This window comes from Trachurus trachurus (genome assembly GCF_905171665.1).
Source record: "Trachurus trachurus genome assembly, chromosome: 1".
In the NCBI taxonomy this organism is placed as follows: domain Eukaryota; kingdom Metazoa; phylum Chordata; class Actinopteri; order Carangiformes; family Carangidae; genus Trachurus; species Trachurus trachurus.
This window is the reverse complement of record NC_139891.1, coordinates 14429708-14443226: the sequence shown is the minus strand read 5'-3', so window position 1 is coordinate 14443226 and position 13519 is coordinate 14429708.

The window sequence follows — 13519 nt, the reverse complement described above, 5'->3', positions numbered from 1 at the left end:
GAAACTGCACTATGGAACTTCCCTGCACCAACATTCTATTGGTGGTGGTGATGGGGGTTCCGATGAACAAGAAAAGTGGGTGTGGCTGTTTTTTTCTCCACCAAGGAGTGTTTTGGGTGTAAAACTAATGTTTGCAATCAACTCAGAATCATGAAAAACCCCTAGTTTGACCCCTCACAAGTTACTCAAGGCCAAATTTAACATTTCGGAATGTTCAAAAATCCAGTTACCGGGTACCCCAACTTTGAGTCGTTTTTTAGGGGGTTTCCCACGGGAGTTGAATTTCAACATTTTAAGACGTCATACTACGCATGTTCCTAAAGACAACTGTGAAGAAATTTCTTGGTAAGGATTTAGTTCCCAGATTTTCATATGTTGCCCTTACTAGTAGAAAATACTGTGGAATAGTTCGTAAACTAGATATCACTCAAAGAGAATAAGTGAGATTATTGGTTGGGTTTGAGGTGTTTTCTTCCATCATGTCACGCTGGACTTCTGCGTTGCGCTGCATGTCAGGCTAGTTGTCATTGATTGGCTCCCCATGGTGTGTTGCTCATCAACGGGAACATTGTGGAAGCACTGATTAGTTCCTGTGGGAAACTTCTCATTGACCTGGGAAATTGGCTCGTTGGATGAAATGGGTGTGATTTATAACTCAGTGACTTTCATGTTAGTAGATCCTACGGTACAATGACATATTTTACACTTCACAGTTCAGTACATTACCAGCTTTGTATGTTTTTTATGCATTGTAAGTACTTTCACCATGAAATAAGGTTATTTTCTGCAACTGAGTCCGTTCTACTCTTTGTAATTCTGAATTTATCCCCTGAAAAATATAAGAATGTCTATTTTAGCATCACATGACCCAAATAAGATTGTATAAAGAAGATTAAACACATGTTGCATATTCTCTGTTAGGTTCATATTTTCCAATTAAACAGCACTGCATATGTTGCCCTTTCATGTCATTGTCCCGTATGAGTAAATCCCACTGGCTTCTTACTGACAACCTGACCTACTAATGTACACAATGGGCGTGACTCTCCCAACTGTAGTCACATGCAAACGTGCACACACTCCCATAATCCTACTGTGTTGACCTCTTTCTTTCTCCTTCACTCTGCCCTTGAAAATACGAGGACAAGATGGAAGCAATTATCTAGGCTGTCAGCAGCCTTGAACTGGACTATCTGAATTACACAAATCTTTTGAAATTTGGTTAAATCCAAATAGATTACCTTGACCAGTGACCTAATTGGAAAACACCTTAAAAGTACTTCCATGCATGTAATTTTAAAACAAGAGTGTTTACAAAAAAAAAAAAACTTTTCTCTTTCATCTTATCACATTTGTTTTACTAGCTCGACATCACAATTTGTTGTTGGGTTCTCATATTGCCTGTGTAGCTGTATAATTTGGGCAGACCATCTCCTATGGTTTTATGACACTTGTTTGTGATTTGTCCCCTTTGGTTTCTATGTTTTCTCAAGCACTTTGTAAACGTGTGCTTTTAAAGGTGCTACATAAATAAGGTTATTATTTTTTATCTTTATTTTTTATTACCTCCCATTCACAGTTGAAACATCAGGATCTGACCTAAGTTGCCCTTTTGAACCTGGGAAAACAGACGTTTTCATTTCAGTCTCAGACATCTGCTAAAATTAGTGCTGTTAAAATTGAAACAGCTGTGAGTAACTTGCAAAGAGTATAATGCATTATTCAGCTATATGCAGAGTCCAGCCCCCTTCAGTGATGTTAATGTAAAGGGATAATGAGGATTTAATTTTACAAAAGTGTAATATCCACCTGCCCTCAGTCTTTGTTCAAATAAATAAAATATAAATAAAAACATGCACTAAAAAAAACTCACACAGAGGCATTTCCAAGGCTAAACTGACAGTGCAAGAATTATGTAATATTGATGTAAACAAAGCAAACTCGCCTAACATTTAGACACCGCTAACAAGTAGGCTATCCAACTTCATAACTTATCAAGTCAAGAGGCATTCAATAAAAGTTACATTGTAGCTACCATGTAATATTGCAATTTCAAATGGCACCATCAACTTTATCTTGTTTTTAAGATGATGTAGGGATTTCAGATTTAAAAGAGAATTCCGGTCATTTTTGACCCCTAAATCGTTGTCCTGATGGTCACCCAGTGTTGGGGGGAGCAAAAAACGCGACTAAAATTGATGCAGGCAAACCGGTAGCGATAGCCACAACGCTAACCTATGGGGGCAATTCTTTCAACAAACACTCAAAAAACAATCAAATATCTATGGTACATGACTCGAATCCATACGAGACACCACTGAACTCATATAGTGTACACAGTATAAACAGTAGCCTATAAACGTTGTGTTTTTGCATATCACTCACCTCCTCAGGAGTCAGGCAGCCGAACTCTGAAACGTCCTGGGAAGACATTACTATTCGATCGCAGAGCGCCTTCTCCCCGCCACAGAAACAAACACTTTTTCCTTGTGATGATTTCTTTACAAAAAATAAACGGTCGAGCAGTGCAGTGGTAATGTCCAAAATATCTCCGACCGTTTATTTTTGTATAGAAATCATCAACGAGGAAAAAGTGTTTGTTTCTGTGGCGGGGAGAGCAGGCGCTCTGTGATCGGATATTAATGTCTTTCCAGGAAGGTTCAGAGTTCGGCTGTCTGATGTGAGTGATAACATGCAAAAACACAAAGTTTATACTGTTTATACCAGTTTATACTGTACACTATATGAGTTCAGTTCCAGTCATGTACCATGATAGATATTTGATTGTTTTTTGAGTGTATGTTGTGGTTGAAAATATTCCCCCCATAGGTTAGCGTTGTCGCTATCACTAGCGCCGTCTAGCCATGGTGTAACTCCGGTTTGCCTGCATCAATTTTAGTCGCGTATTTTGCTCCCCAAAACACTGGGTGACCAGGTGACCATCAGGACCAGGACAACGACCCCTTTTGCGTGACACCATCATTGCAACAAAAGTAATTTTCCTCTAGGCCTACTTACATATCCAGCTCTGTTATAGTGTTTGATGACTAATAATAAGAGAGGATAGATGCAGCATGATGGATGATACTTGCATGTGGTGGGGAGATGAAAGAATTTACAGCACTCTCTGTAGATGAAAACCCTTGGTGCATTGTGAATGAGTCATGTGCTGATAAATGGTTTGTACCTATCTATCCGCCACCTCTCTGTCTGGGAAACCAAATGGTGCAACGTTTGGCAGTGGGAGGTGCAGATCTCCCTTAAAATTCACACATAAACATATCCAAATGTTAAAATGGCAGTCATTATGAATATACAGCATATCACAGGTTATGCAGCCAACTGCTAACAGCAGTTAGATAGGCTACTTGGGTTTTATTCATTATCGCTGCATAATGAAACGTGTTTGGTGTTCTCTGATAGCCTTCATGTTTTCTTCCTACTTTTCCAAAGGTGAAGAGATTGGCCAAATGTCTGGACCCCGACTCTCATGGGAGGATCAACTTCAAAGACTTCTGTCGTGGGGTGCTCACCATGAAAGGTTAGAATAAGCTCAAATATAACATTGGCTGGACTAAACCTTTTCAGTGTTTGTGGTTGGACTTTGAATATGTATGCATATAACATGCTATTATGAATAGCCTACTAGTATTTTACACTGGAAAACAAGAGTCATGTGTAGAATAAATATTTTAAACATGTCTTAGTTCCTATTCATGCTGCATTTCTTAACATTGCGCCAGTGCATTTCAGCACTAGAGTCTTTCTCTACTGTTTGAATAATGTTTGAATAGTGAACCTTTAGGTAAAAGGGGGTTTACTGTTGAGTCACATCTGTCTTTGATTTGCTATGCAGCTAAACTGTTCACATGATTGATGGCTGTATCAATGTTGGGATGGTATTTAAATTGAACCAAACTCTTTCACAGTATGGCTTTCTTTGTATTCTGCACAGACTGAGAGTCTGTGCACATTTAGGTCATTACAGCCCAGAACAGTGGGCCAAGGCCAAACAGGACAAAGGGAGGGACATAGCCTGAGCAGTTACTATACTGTAGGTTAGAGTAGAACAAACTGGGTTTCTAGTCTGGGTTGTTGGATGGTATTTAGTCACAGGGCATTAATGAGATGTCCTTTTAATACTGTGCAAATAGAATGACTCTGAATGAATGATAATGTAGCTCTGTATAATTGCTAGATGTGTAAAAGTTCACTACATGCTGAAAATGTAGTGATGATATGTCAGTGTTGTGTTCACAATTCATTCCCTCTCGTGGCTAAAGAAAGCACTGCTAGCTAGCCTGAGGGAAAGTTTTCATTTACATATCAGTTTGATATATTTTGTAGGAGAAAGTCCTGCATCTTTTACTTCGTATCAACTCTGTATTCCCACTGCTGAAAAACTTAACAGTTTTCCAGGGTTTCTCTCAACAGATCTGACTTATCTTTAATAATAGAAAGGCTTTATAAATTACACAAGTTATCCCACTCTCTACTGCATTTTTTATCAAAGACTGTTTGTGTTTTTGGCCTGATATGGTCCCAATGTTTTTGAAGTGTTCAGAGAAGCTAATTGTCTACTTCTGTAAATCACACAGCAGACATCTTTGAATGGTTTGCTGAATGTAGTAGATGATCAGACCTAACCTAATTTCAGTAGCCTCTGCCAGTATGGACTCATTGGCACATGTAAGAATGTTGTTAAATGTAGGCTAAGGTTGTGATGCATTACCTATAACCAACACAAATATACATATACAGTAATAATGTATTCAGCATTGTGTACAGGAAAACTCTTGCATAAATCAATCAATCAATCAATTTATTATTTAAAGTGCAAAATCACCATGGTACATGGTCTCAATACACTTTCCAATAAAAACAAGTACAATAATAACAACAGATAAGTAAAAAAACATTCGAAGAAACACCAGAGGAAAAGGATAAAACAGTTAAAAGTTTGTTTACAATAATGACAGTCAATAAAACAATAGTAAAACACCAGAGGAAAATGCTAAAATAAGTTAGTTTTAATCAAAGTATTGGGTAAAAAGGTACGTTTTAAGACGGGATTTAAAAATTGCGATGGATGTGGCGTTTCTAATATCTTGTGGGAGGCCGTTCCATAAAAAAGGAGCACGGTAGGAGAAGGCCCTGCCACCAGCTGTTTTTTTATTGATGGATGGAATGACCAGGAGGTTTGAACCAAGGGAACGAAGAGGACGTGACAGAGTGTAGGGAGTGAGCAGTTAAGACAGGTACAGAGGTACAAGACCATTCAAGGCTTTATAAGTTTAAAGAAGAACTTTAAAATCCGCTCTAGCCTGAATAGGCAGCCAATGTAGTGATGCTAGGACAGGTGTTATGTGATAAAATTTACTTGTTTTCGTTAGAAGTCTAGCAGCTGAATTCTGGACAAGCTGAAGGCTCCTGGTGGTAGAGATGGGAAGGCCGGAAAAAAGGACATTACAGTAATCAAGTTGGGAGGACACAAGGGCATGGAGAACTACCTCAGCGCTATACGCAGGGACAGAGAAGGGCGGATTTTGGCAATGTTCCGCAGGTGAAAGAAAGCTGTCTTAGTGATATCCTTTATATGGGACTGGAAAGTCAAGGTCGGGTCAAAAGTAACACCATGGTTTCTAATGAGAGTACTTTCAGAAATAAAACAACCATATATATTCAGACCAAGACCCTCAGATAAATATTTCTAATTAGTAGGCTTGATCACCAGCAGATCAGTCTTAGCAGTATTAAGCATGAGGAAATTGTGACTCATCCAGCTCTTGATTCGGTTTACACGTTTCAAGATTTTGAATTTGAGAGGGGTCATTAGGCTGCAGTGGAATGTATAGTTGTGTATCGTCAGCATAGAAATGGAACTGAATACCGTATTCAGCAATTATCCTACCCAGAGGAAGCATTTAAATACAAAACAGCAAAGGGCCCAGGACAGACCCCTGGGGCACACCAGAGACAACTGCAGAACATTTAGACAAAGAGTTATTAAAACTAACACATTGGGTTCTGCTAGATAAGTAGGACTGGAACCATGAGAGCGCCAGCCCATGAACACCAACACAATGCTCCAGTCGGTGTAGAAGCACACAGTGATCTACAGTATCGAAAGCCGAACTTAAATCAAGAAGCAATAGTAGAGAAGCTGATCCGGAGTCAGCAGTAACAAGTAGGTCATTAACTACTCTAGTTAGGGCAGTCTCAGTAGAGTGACAGGAAGGGAAACCAGATTGAAAGTTGTCCAAGAGATTGTTGACAGAAAGGTGGGCAGTCAGTTGATTAGCAACAATTCTCTCGAGTATTTTAGAGAAAAAGGGGAGAGTGGAGACAGGTCGATAATTAGCAAGAACCAGTGGATCGCTATTGGGTTTCTTGAGGAGTGGTTTAATGATAGCAGATTTATAGGATAGGGGGACACACCCCTCAGCGAAGGAAGTGTTAAAGATGGAAAGTAGAGGGCCACTAAGACAAGGAAAAAGTTCCTTACAGAGGTCAGAAGGGATGGGATCAAGTGAACAGGTTGTGGACTTAGAGGCGGCAACCAATGAGGCCAAGGCTTCAGCCGAAATAGGTTTAAACTGTGAGAGTGAACATGTGGCAGAGCACTGGTCAGTCATGTTACTAGAGGACTGCTGACTAATGATATTGCTCCTAATCAAGGAGACCTTATCAGTAAAAAAACTCTAGGAAATCATTAGCTGTAATAGCAGAGCTCAAAGTAGGTGAGGACTGTGTAAGCCTGGCCACAGTATTAAACAGGACCCGATGATTGTTCTGATTTTTTTCAATCAAGTTGGAGAAGTAAGAAGACCTGGCAGCAGAAAGTGCATGTTTATAGCGTTTAAAGCTAAGGGTCCAGGCGTGGCGGGAGGACTCGGATTTACTGGTGCGCCATCTGTCTTCGAGTCTGCGGCAGGCCCGTTTTAATGAACGAGTGAGGTCGGAAAACCAAGGGACAGATTTGGATCGAGTGCCTCTACTAGTTCTAAGAGGAGCAAGTGCGTGAAGTGATTCTAACAGTGTAGTGTTAAAGGTGTACAGAAAAGAAAATTGAATTTGAGCCCACTTTGGGTCATAAAATTAATGTGATAACTCATCTTTCAGACGTTGTAGGCCAAACTTTGTGCAAAATTCTATTTTTGAGTAAATCCGGGATGAAAGTGTGTATTTTTTTTTTCGCATTGGATAATGCAGGCGCACGGATTATACGTCAGCCTGTACACGATTCACCAGCCACTGATATTGGATCCGTCATCCGTCATTCAAACGTCTGAGACAACACACACACACGGAGCTCGGGCTCGCCCCAGGCATTGAATATCCCGCCCGCTCGATAACGACCAATCAAATTCGTTTTCCTCACTCGGGTAAACTCGTGTTGCAGCTCGTGACAACTCGGCGCGACTAACAGGACAAACGGCCATTTCTGTACACCTTTAAGGCTATCTGTAAGGTCATTGACAGACATAGCCGTGTTGGAGAATGACTCAAGTTTATCAGGCAAAAGATCAGCTAAAACGGACTTAACATGGTTGTTAATGACATGAAAAGAGTGGGGGTTGGGTTCAGAGCGAGTAGTCTGTGCATTCGAGGGGAGGTTAAAAAAGACACAAGAGTGGTCTGAGACCGGAACCTGAAGAATAGAAGGGAGACCAGCAGTAATATATAATAAAGACTGAGATGACTCATGGATGTTTTGCTCTTTACAGGTTGTGTTGGGATCCTTAAAAAGAAAAGTGGGGTGCAGTTTGTCACAGGGCCACATGACACTGCTAAGAACTGCTATCAGGTCAGTTTTTTAACTGAGTATTGTATACTAGTGTAAATGTGTATCCTTCATTATAATTTCACTGGCTTACTAAAATTCCTCATCCTGAACCATTGTTTTTCACTTACATGACCCCCAAACCTCTATCCTAAATTAAGATCATAATCAAGAATTGTTACATCTCTGCTGGATAAATCTAGATTAATATCAGATCTCCATTACATGAGGTGAGCTGCAGATTAACTGCTGAGCATCCAGAAACTACAGAGCGTTCAATTGAAAAAATATGTAGCATGTGCTACACAAGTCTGTCCACTGGGTGGTAGTATTTAGCTGTAAATGTTCACTGTCAGCAGCACCATGGAGAACATATAATTGGATATCACTAGAAATACAATATACCTGGCACCTGAGCTCAAGGTTTACATACTGTTTGCTTTGTGCTACTAAACTTTTCTTAAATGCACTGCAGACTGTGAACATTTCACAAGAATTACATTGATTCCAAAATGAATAGTTAAGATAATCAGAGACATGATTTGTTTTTATCCATGTGGTCTTTCAGTTTTATCGTCTCTCGGTCGTGTTATGTCTTTTGGTTGACTCGCTGTCCGTCCAACGTCTGGTTACATTGAGGTAATTGATCTGTTAAATGACTGAGGAAAGGTCACGAGATGTTACAACACATTTCATACATTCCTGGTGTCTCTTGGGAAATTTGATACATTGTTACTATGCAAGGTATCCATTGTTGAGGGAGTCACATTGCACAAAGTCACACAAATGCCCGTTCATCTTCTGTACAGCAGTTTGCATCAGTATTTTTGCGTACAAAGTTTTTTCTATGGTTTATTTCAAGTCCAGCTTAATACTATTTGTCTGTTAACCTGATGCCACAGGTTAAGAGAAGTTCTAAGTCTTTTTCACTGACATTGGTCCATAGCATTTCATTGTACCAATGGAGAAGTGGTCTTGAAATATTTACAGAGTGTGAAATGCAATACAGTTGCTGCTTACTGAGTCTTTCATGCCCAGTGTGCAACACTTCTCTTTTCTGAAAATGCTGTTTGATTAGCACACAACTGTGTGTAACAGAGGGGATACATAATTTTATGGTAGCAGTCACATCATCTCATATTCCACAAAGAAGATTGCTTTTGACTGCATATCATCTTATCCACGCAGTGACAGGCAGGTGTGATTTATAGTTTCAGGTAAGAGTGTAGTTTTCTGTCTGAATAATAATTCATTGTGTTTTGACCTTTCGAAATGTCTCTGCAGTGAGTGGGATTGAAAACAACTCCAAGATGAAAATATGCATGTTTCTGTACTTTTGCCATGTGGAGACAGACTATGGATGAATAATGCAGAGTGTTTTTGCTGAAGGTGTTTTTCAGCTGTTGATGATGATACTTTGAGAAACTATTGAAAATACTGCATTTTAGCCAAAGCTTAGTTTTTATTGGACTTTACATTGTATCTTCTTCAGACACAAACTGGTGGCAGACCTTAATGACCCAAGGGGATATGAAGCGATAATTATAAATATATTATTATTTAAAAAATAATAATTTTAACTTAATTTATTTTAGTATTTTGATTTGATGACAATTGAACAGACCAAAAAGAGACTAATCTGTCTGATTATTCACCTATAACCAATTTTACCTGAATTGTTTTATATTTACTTATAAGATTATATTTATTACATTTATCACAGTTTGAATTTACAGATGGATAAAGGACTGTCCATATTCAGTAGCTGATGGTGGTGAAGATGATCAGATCTGTGGTTTCTGTTTGGAGTGAAGCCGCTGACACTAATAATGTTCTATGCATCTTTTCAAAAGGCTAAAGATAAAAAGATTAGATATAAGTGAGGTGAATATCTTATACACTGCAGCACAGTGACACTTTCAGTACTCTTATACTTGCCGTTGTGTCGTTTGAAGTGATGGCAGCTCTGCTTACAGTTGTTGGTATGAGAACCACTTGTCCAGTCTGCATACATAATTGATCTGTTTTATGGTGAAGCTGATCCTGCTGAGCAAGGACTCTGCTGCTGAAGCTGTGTTCTACGTAATAGATACAGTAGCTTCTTTTCACTGTACTTCTATGTTTTATTGAATTTTTAGAGAAGAGAATTCTCTCTGGCACTAGAAAGCATTCTGTGCATTTAGACTGATTTGAAACTGCAGGTTGTCGATACTACGGTGTCGATTTCCAGCACAGGAATTCAGAGTGTAATCTGCAGGTACTCCCCCTGTTCCCTATATTGGTCTTCGACTATGTAGAGCTTATCTCATTTTCCCTTAGGATGGTGTTTTCCTCTTGTGCTGGATAGAGATAAAGTGAAACTAATAACTGCTATTTAACCTTCTCACTGATAACAACCACTTTATGAACATCTCTTGAGTCTACTGGAGGTCCTTTGTAAACATATCCTTATCTCACTTTTACATTAGAGAGGCTACACTCTCCTTTTGATATGTTGCATATCTTTTCAAATCATATTTATGATCCACAGAAGCCTCGGTACTTGAGGGTACTTTAGTGTGTCCAATTGTGGGAAAGGAGTAAAGTTGTGTTGCCATAGCAAAGAAAGGGAGGAATCCCAGAGCACTACAGGGTAGCTTTAAAGAGGTGTGTGTGTGAGGGGGGGGGGGGGGGGGAGAGAAAGAGAGAGCGAGAGAGAGAGGAGGGAGGATAGAGGTGTCAAGTGTCTAATTATTTCAGGACGCGTTGTAGTTCAGGATTTATTAGCATGCTCTCTCCTGCTGTTTGGGTTCACACAGTAGACTATGTACACACACACACACACACGCACAGACACCAGTGAATGCAGGGGTACGACTCAGCATGGCCAGAGCAGGTGCTAAAATGAATTTCTGGCACATAGAGAAGACGGATTAAACTGGTGCACCGAGCACCTGGGAGGATACATACGTGGTGAATGGCTTGGCCTAGATGCTCTCCCCTATAGGAAAGACATGGAATAAATATGAGAAAGAGTGAGGGTGAAGGAAGTTATATTCTATGGAAAACACGGAAGATTATGATTATCATTCCAGAAGATCTTAAACTTAAACATACTGTATAACTGAAATAATACATCTTTGGTGGTTACTTTACTATAACATGCCCTCTGTGTTGACTCTTAACCACTTGGGGGCAGTGCAACAAGATGCAAACACATAATGGCAACATTACTGTAACATCTTACACAGCTGGAGTAATGAACATGTTTGCAAACAGTTGCCTGTGTGCTCACCCCAGCAGATATTGAGCAAGATTATTATTCTGTTTAACTGGAGCTACCTATTGGTTGTGATTGATCTCCTTTTAGCCCTGCTTTGATTGCCACCAACTCTCCAAGGAAATAACTGGCTCATTAGCATCTAACTAGCCCACTGTGATCACCGACTGATCTCTAACTTCTCTCTGTTTGTGAGCTACTTGTTCAAGGAACAACAGTGTCTTTATCAGAAGTTTTTTTTTTTTTTTTTTTTGATGAAAACATCCGCTCAGCTGAGGGGAACTGCATTTGTTTGATGCTTATTTATGCACTCATTATCACAACATACAGATAGCTGTTTTGGCCATTTGATAATTCAAAATATTGATGAATGCAGATTTAGGTAACCCAGCCAGTTTAATGTCATGTTTGTGTCACCTAATGGCCTGAAAACAACCGCCTTGTCAGAGACTCATCACTATTTAAAAGTAATTACTGATTTAATCTGCAGTAATGGTGCTAGTTGAATATTTTTCTGCTCTTATACTAACCTCTATAATGTATTCAAGTCAATTAAACTTAATTTATTTAAAGACAAAGTTATTGTGACTTTTACAGAGAAGGAGCACAGGGTTTAAACCCAGTGGAAAACTAAAATTGTGACACCGAGATGAAACTATAAGAAATTACATGAGATAATTAGCTACTAATATCTTTGTAAATACTGAACAGTGCAGAACAGAGTGGTACAACATTAGTCTTAATTATTTTGTCTAATATCTCCCACATTAGGCTACTGTAAGTGGGTGTATGTAATTGCAACATGCACATCATCTAACCAGCAAACAAACCTCATAGAACCTGATCCTGAAAACATGTGGAGTCTGTGTGGTGGCCCAGATATACTCTGCCACTGCAGAAAAATAATCAATAATTTACACCTCATTTGTCCACACATGGAGGGTTGTTAAATTATTCTCCTCAGGGTTTCCAGCAGGTCAGAGGAATAATCTGAGCTCTCTGCCTCTAATCTGCTTTCCTGTCAAAGCTTGTCTGCTCTTTCTCTGTGTGTTTTCTTCGTCTCCTGCTCATTTCGTTTGATCTCTGTGCTCTCGGTGAACATATACCTCCTCCTTGGGTTATCATCAGACAGACATTTGCTTATGTGTGTGTATGTGTATGTGTTACGGCTGCAGTAGTGAAGGTTTGCTGGTAGGACATGAGCACAAAAACTTTGTGTGACTTTATCTTTACCCTGCATTTCTATTTTCTTGATTTCTCCTCAATTTTTTCCATAATCCTGTGTTACATAATGCTCTTGTTGAAGCACACATCCTGCTTTTATGTATTATCCATGGCTCCCCTGTGCGCTGTGCACCCCTTCATGTTTACTATGTTGGCCTCAATCCACTCGTTTCTCCTCACGCTTGTCTACATCTTGCTCTCCATATCTTTGATTTCCCTATCATTTCCGTCTCCTATCATCCTGTTCCTCCTCTCTTCTCCTCCTTCCTCCGTCAACATTAGCACTTCAGATGAACAGTGAGGAGGAGATCGCTCTGCCAGCCTCTGCAGTCATTTCATGGTCTGATTAAAGAACAGAGACGTGGGGAAAGAGTGAGGCTGAGAGGCAAGGACTGAGTGTACTAACATCAAAAGTGGAAGTAAAGAAAAACAAAGTGGATGAAAAGGGGAACCAGACTGCATCAGAAACCAGTTGTGCGCAATAGGGAAGATCAGCTATAGCCGAGCCACGCAGCAGCCATGTCACTGTCTGCGCCACAAGCACTTCCGCTTGATAACTATCAACAAGCCGTCCTGAGAACTGTGTATCAACGACGTGGCTCTTTTTACAGCATCAGTTTGTTTAAAGGTCTTTTTGCTTGTATTCATGTTATTGTCCATGCAGCGTGCATTAGTGTCATCCATCACAATCAAAACTAACACTGATGGCTTATGGTTTATGCGCGTACTAAATAATTAATAGTTCTATCTGCATCCTTCTAGTAGTAGCATATTGATACACTGTCTGCAAGTATAAGGCAAAGTAGAATGTTGTCATAGCAACTCGAAACCACTTAGGATGGAGGTCATCATTGGTGTTAGTTTGGGTGTGTCAGGTGTTAGTTTGTCCAGAGGCTTCTTGCATCCTGTTTCTTACCAGCAGTCATATCAACCAAAACCACAGCCGTTACAGTAATCAGCCAAGAGTTTATTTTTATATCCGCAAAATGCTTTTGGAAGAGCACTGTCTCCTGCTGACTACTTAATGAGAAACCGCTTTTTTATTGTTATGGTTGTAGGATTGGTTACTTTTGCTTTGCAAATATCGTTGACTTTAGAGGGGGTCAAAACGTTACTCATGTCAGATGTCCACTCTGTCTTAGCAAATAGTACTGTGTGTAATACAGTAGATGAGTGCTCAGGCTGGAGTTTTAAGTTTGTTTCCAGGTCAAACTGGGGCAGATTTGCAACATGCTAGAGTGACTACATCTCTC